Source organism: Myodes glareolus, chromosome 26 (genome assembly GCF_982192425.1).
Source record: "Myodes glareolus chromosome 26, mMyoGla1.1, whole genome shotgun sequence".
Taxonomy (NCBI): domain Eukaryota; kingdom Metazoa; phylum Chordata; class Mammalia; order Rodentia; family Cricetidae; genus Myodes; species Myodes glareolus.
Window position 1 is genome coordinate 34,257,810 of NC_142051.1, and position 6,007 is coordinate 34,263,816.

Below are 6,007 nucleotides of genomic sequence, written 5' to 3' on the forward strand. Positions count from 1 at the left end.
AAATCTTCCTCCCTGAAGTTGCTTTTGTGGAATATTTTGTCACACCAGTGAGAGAAACAGCTAAAACAAGCTCCAAGACCAGACACTGAAAACATAGTCTATCTGGATAAAACAGTGATGGGGGAAGCATGTGGGCCCTGGACAAGAGGAACCTGGGGCTAAAATCTTTACAGAATGAGACTGTGTTGTGGGGAAGAGATACTACACACTAGTGGTGGCTATTTGACCTTGGCGGTAAAAAACATTCAGGGGAAATGTTGTGGAAGCCATGATGGAGGCGCCCAACTATTTGTGAGTCCATCATTTAAGGGGTACAAAATAAGAAATGCTCCCACTACCACCACCTGCACACACAACACCTGCACACACAACACCTGCACACACAACACCTGCACACACAACACCTGCACACACAACACCTGCACACACAACACCTGCACACACAACACCTGCACACACAACACCTGCACACACAACACCTGCACACACAACACCTGCACACACACCCCACCCGACACACACACCCCACCTGCACACACCACCTGACACACATACCACCTGCACGCACACAACACCTGCACACACAACACCTGCACACACAACACTTGCACACACAACACCTGCACACACAACACCAAGGAGCCAGTGTTCCTAAGAGAACCAAGTCTCCACTATGGAGAGATGAAAACCAGTGCATCTGGGGACTTGGTTACTATAGTGATACTGCTGAGGCCTCTCAAAATGGTTTCAGAAACTGTCAAAGTGAGGAGCTGGGCGGATGGATAGCGCCGTGATTAGAAGCACGCACTGCTCTTGGAAAGGACTCGAGTTCGGTTCCCATATCAGGCAACTCAAAATATTCCGTAACTCCAGCCTGACAGGGATCTAATGCCTCTGGCCTCCTCCGGCACCAGCAATGACATGCCATACCCCCACACAGACATACCCATAATTAAAAATAGAATCTGAAAAAGAAAGAAAGATCCTAGGAGTGGGAGCTAAGGAGTCGGAGATAGAAGAGGTACAAGGCCGTGAGAGGATCAGATCTGCTGTGATGCACTGACCTTGATCAGGATAAACAGACAGAAAGGACGTGATGGGGTGAATCCCCAGGTCTGGGCAGAGCGCAGTGGTGCAACTGTATTACGTGAGTTGCCGGAGGGCTTGAGGTAGCTGTAAATTTATAACCTACCAAAAGACCCTTTTACAGTAACAAGACATTACATTCCAGAAATGCCCACATTGTGGATAATAACACAGAAATCTGCAGGCGTAGGGGCTCCCAGTTCAGACAGGGAGCGTCACAGAAATACTTGAGAGGTGGTGGGAATCCATAAAAGTATTGTCAACAGTAGAACATGATGGAGAACCCAGGCATGGGGCGGGGGGAGGACTGTAAACCTAGCTTTCAGGAGTGGAGGCAGAAGGACACGGTTTAAAAGGTCAGCCTAGAAGCGGCAGCGGTGACCACAGCGGGAGAAGCAGCACTATAGCCGCCTGCAGCCCCAGCCTGGGAGGAAGATGCTAGTTAAAGTAAAGACGCTGACTGGAAAGGAGATTGGGATTGACATTGAGCCCACAGACAAGGTGGAGCGAATCAAGGAGCGTGTGGACGAGAAAGAGGGCATCCCCCCACAACAGCAGAGGCTCACCTACAGTGGCAAACAAACGAAGGATGAGAAGACAGCAGCTGATTACAAGATCCTAGGCGGTTCAGTCCTCCACCTGGTGTTGGCTCTTAGAGGAGGAGGTGGTCTTGGGCAATGATGAACCTCGGTTCCATTTTACCTCCTTGCCCTGTCGCTCATAATGAAACATCACATATCCTCTCACGCTCTGGGACACCAGAACTTCTGCCCCCTCCCTTGGATGCCCAGTCTTGTGTGTCTCCTGGTGGGAGAATGTGAGGACCCCAGGGTGCAGTGCTCCTGGCCCAAATGACCATTACTGGCTGTTGTAGTTTGCAGTCCTGTGTGCTTCCCTCTCTTACGGCTGTATCCTTGGTAGTCAATAAAATAGTTCCTGGCCAAAAAAAAAAAAAAAAAAAAAAGTCAGCCTAAGATATGGTATGTGTTACTTCCGTTGCTGTGATTAAATACCATCTCCCAAAGCAACTTCCAGAGGAAGATTCTATTCGCCCTATGGGTCCAGAGAGGTGGGTGTCAATCATGGCAGGGAACAATACCAGTAAATCGCAGCACGAATTTAGGCACGGAAGCTGAGAGCTCAGATCCTCAAACCACCAACATTGAAGTAGAGAAAGCAAACTGGCGTGGAGGGAGGCTTGAAACTACAAGCCTCCCCCCAGTGACACACCTCCTCCTGAAAAGTCACATCTCCAAGGCTCCCCAAACAGGTCTACCTGCTGGGGACCGAGTGTTCAAATGCCTGAGCCTACGGAGCACATTTCTTTCTCAAAACACTCCAGAAGGAAAATCCTATCTGAAACAAACAAACAAAGATATGTTTGCCTTGTAACAGCAGGTCCTTATATAAGTAGAGCGTAAGTCTAACTGGTTATGTAATATTTTAACATAACATTTAAATAGTCATTGTTCTTGCTGGAGTAAGATTTATTGCTCTGCGCTGGAGGGACTCAGCAAGATTTAACCAGCACTGGGAAGTGTTGTATCTTGGCTATAAGTTGTAAAATTCTACATGGATGTACGGTAGAGGTTTTTCTGAATCTAAGAGTCTAATAGTGGAATTAGGGATAAAGCTCAGGCGGTAGAGTGCTTGCCTACAAAGTCCCTGGGCTCAGTGCCCAGCGCTGTATAAACCAGGTGTGGTAACGAATGACTTTAAACCCGGGATTAAGGGAGGATTACAGCAGGAAGATCAGAAGTTCAAGGTCATCCTCAGCTGAGGCCATTCTAAAATACAAGAGAACCTGGATAAATAGGAAGGAAGGAAGGAAGGAAGGAAGGAAGGAAGGAAGGAAGGAAGGAAGGAAGGAAGGAAGGAAGGCTATAATATATCCTTATTTTTGCATTATCTAAAATATCTGAGATTACCGCCAGCATTTAGGGTGACGCCTGTAGAAAGGATTAAACCAGTAGAAACGTCTCTGGCTTCCCGGTTTAAATCAGTTCCAATCCCTTTGTGTCAATATCTGTTACGCGCTGAAACATCCGTCATATAATCCTCATAACCACCTGCATGATAATTATTTCCATTTTGCAGAAACCTAAAGTTCAGAAAGATAAAATGACTGGCCACGACCCTGTCGAAATAGCTTGCGAATGACTGGAACAGGATTCACAGTCGTGTGTGCGCGGCGTGCGTGCGTGCGTGCGTGCGTGTGTGTGCCCGTATGCACATTCAAGTGTTACTGGAAATTGAACCTAGAGCCTTGTGCATTCGTGCAAGCACTCGACCACTGAACTTTATCTCTGCCATGAAATTATCGGTTAAAGTAACTCTCCTCCCCCATGGACTGTGATAGGATCACATTGTCAATATTCTTTTAATGCAAATAATAGGGTCGCTAAGATGGTTCAGCGAGCAAAGGCACCACCAAGCGTGACAAGCTGGGTCAGGAGCTCACAAGGCTGAAAGGAGAGAACTGATTCCTGCAAGTTGTCCTTAATCTCCATGGCAGTACACACACGTGTGCATGTACACACACCGTGCTCACATGTACAGTAAACAATAAATAAATGTTTTTTTAAATTTTAAATACAAATAATAATAATGAAAGTAATTTGTGACTCCGTGTACCTCCATTAGTTGTTTCATGGAAAGACAAGAGGTGATTAACCCAAGACTTTCCCATTGACCTTGCTACACAAAGTAGATTTAAAATGTAACGTGTGTGAATTTCTGTCTCTGAAATTCCACAGCTGACAAGCTAGGTTGGCAAGGTGAAGTCAGGTAGGGCTTCACAGAGACAAGTTGAAAGGCTGACAAACCAGAAAGCCCCAAATAGACTGCTCATCAGCTCTTAGGCAAGCAGGAACTGTGGAAAATGTGTTTGCTCTGCAAAACTTCCCCATTTTAAAAGCATACACAGACTGGGGGTGTGGGGGTGGGGGGCAGTGGCATAGCCCTTTCCTACCCAGTACGATGGATGGATGGATGGATGGATGGATGGATGGATGGATGGTTGGATAAAAAGCACCCACAGGAAAAACACCATCAACAGCCACAGTGACAGACTGCTACCCAAGTGTAAAGCATCGCCCATTTTAAAAGAAGTCTCTAAGAGCAGATCCTGCAAAGCAAAAGGTCAGATCAGAGGTCAACGAAAATACAATGGTCACACATGAGTCCCAACCAGCATGTAGGAAACTCAGGGGAAATGGTTTGAGGGCCCTGATATGTATCCGATGGACCTCGGGGTGTTCCGAATCACAGCTGGAAAGGCCAAATCAACTAAAAGCTCCTGAATCAGTGTTCCTTCCTAAACTACAGTTTTGATTAATCCATCTCTTGTGTGGAGACAGCGGCTTGTTTTCAGTTTGTGCAATGAAACTAACGCTGCAGCTAATATCCTTGTATACAAGTTTTGCCATACATTTTGGGCTGTTCCTTTAAAAATAAATGCCTGGGAGCTGGAGAGATGGCTTGGTAGTTAAGAGCACTGGCTGCTCTTCCAAAGGATCCAGGTTCAATACCCAGCACCCATATGGCAGCTCACAACTGTCTGTTACTCCAGTTCCAGAGAACCTGGAACCCTCACACAGACATACATGCAGGCAAAACACCAGCACACATAAAATGAAATAAAAAATTAAAAAAATAATAAATGCCTGTCAATAATCATAACTTATAGTAATCTTTTTAGGCTTCCTATCAACCTAGGGTTCTTCTACACCAAAATGATGAGGAGACTGTACACATTTGTTCAGTTGAATAAAATGATGATTCCCAATTGTATGCCAATCAAACTAATTTCATCCCTAGTGTATTGATAGTCAAATAAAATGGAATGCTCCAGGCATGAGATGTTTAAGTCTACCCTTACTATGTGTAAGCTTTAGGTCAGCCAAGAGAGCAAAACCCTGTCCAAAAAGAAAAAAAAAAGACATGAGACCTAAAACATAGGTATTAATATACTAACGTATATCAGTTCCATGGACGTCTTATAGAGTTATCACACCAGTGTCTAGAAAAGTGCCCGGCCTGGCACACAGCAGCTGTCCAATAGTTCCTGAAGTAGCGAACAAATAAATACACACACTTCTGGGATGGACCCCCAAGGAATATCTTTTATGTCCCCTCCAATCTCTCACTAGTGGGCTTGCAAACACAACTTTACTAACGACTCCTCCCTAATGGTCCATGTGACAGAATCTGTGTACGATCAGCCATCTTTTGATAAGTGAAAGTGATTCCAAGATCTATATTCAGAAAATGCATTTTGCTTGCTTTGTTTTTGAGACGGTCTCATTAAGTAGCATAGGCTAAGTTCAATCTCTCTCTCTCTCTCTCTCTCTCTCTCTCTCTCTCTCTCTCTCTCACACACACACACACACACACACACACACACACACACACACAAAATCCTCCTGCCTCAGCTTCCTAAATGTTGGGATTACTCTGTGCATCACCATGCTTAGCTCCGGAAAATGCTTCCAAGTCACACGCACTAAAGCAGCCGAGGAGATTGATTAGAAGGCGAACTGGGCTGGTTCCTCATCTCTGGGTGTATGGTGATACCCCATGTGAACCTAGATCCTCTGAAAGCCACACTAACTCACTCATTCGCAGCTCTCTGTGGCCTGCCCTCCTAAGCATCATTCCTCCATTGTTTAGTAAAAGAAGCGACGGAGCCGATTCAGTGGGCGTGGCGCATGCGTTTGTGCCCAGCCCTCGGTAGACAGAGGCAGGCGGATCTCTGTGAGTTACAGAACAGAGAAGCCCTGTGTCCAAAAAGCAAAAAGAACAACAACAAAAGATTCTGTTGATCAAAATAAGGGCACATGGAATTTCTTTGAACAAGGGACACAAAAACAAGCGGCTCCGCTGAACCTGCATCTTACATGAGTTTTCGTGTTTTGCGACA

At 45.7% G+C, this 6,007-nt stretch overlaps 1 pseudogene; it reads left to right on the forward strand.

Annotated features, from left to right (window-relative positions):
• The first annotated feature begins 1,457 nt into the window (after window positions 1–1,457).
• On the forward strand, window positions 1,458–1,947 carry LOC148117777 (ubiquitin-like protein NEDD8 pseudogene; annotated as a pseudogene).
• Window positions 1,948–6,007: the final 4,060 nt, after the last annotated feature.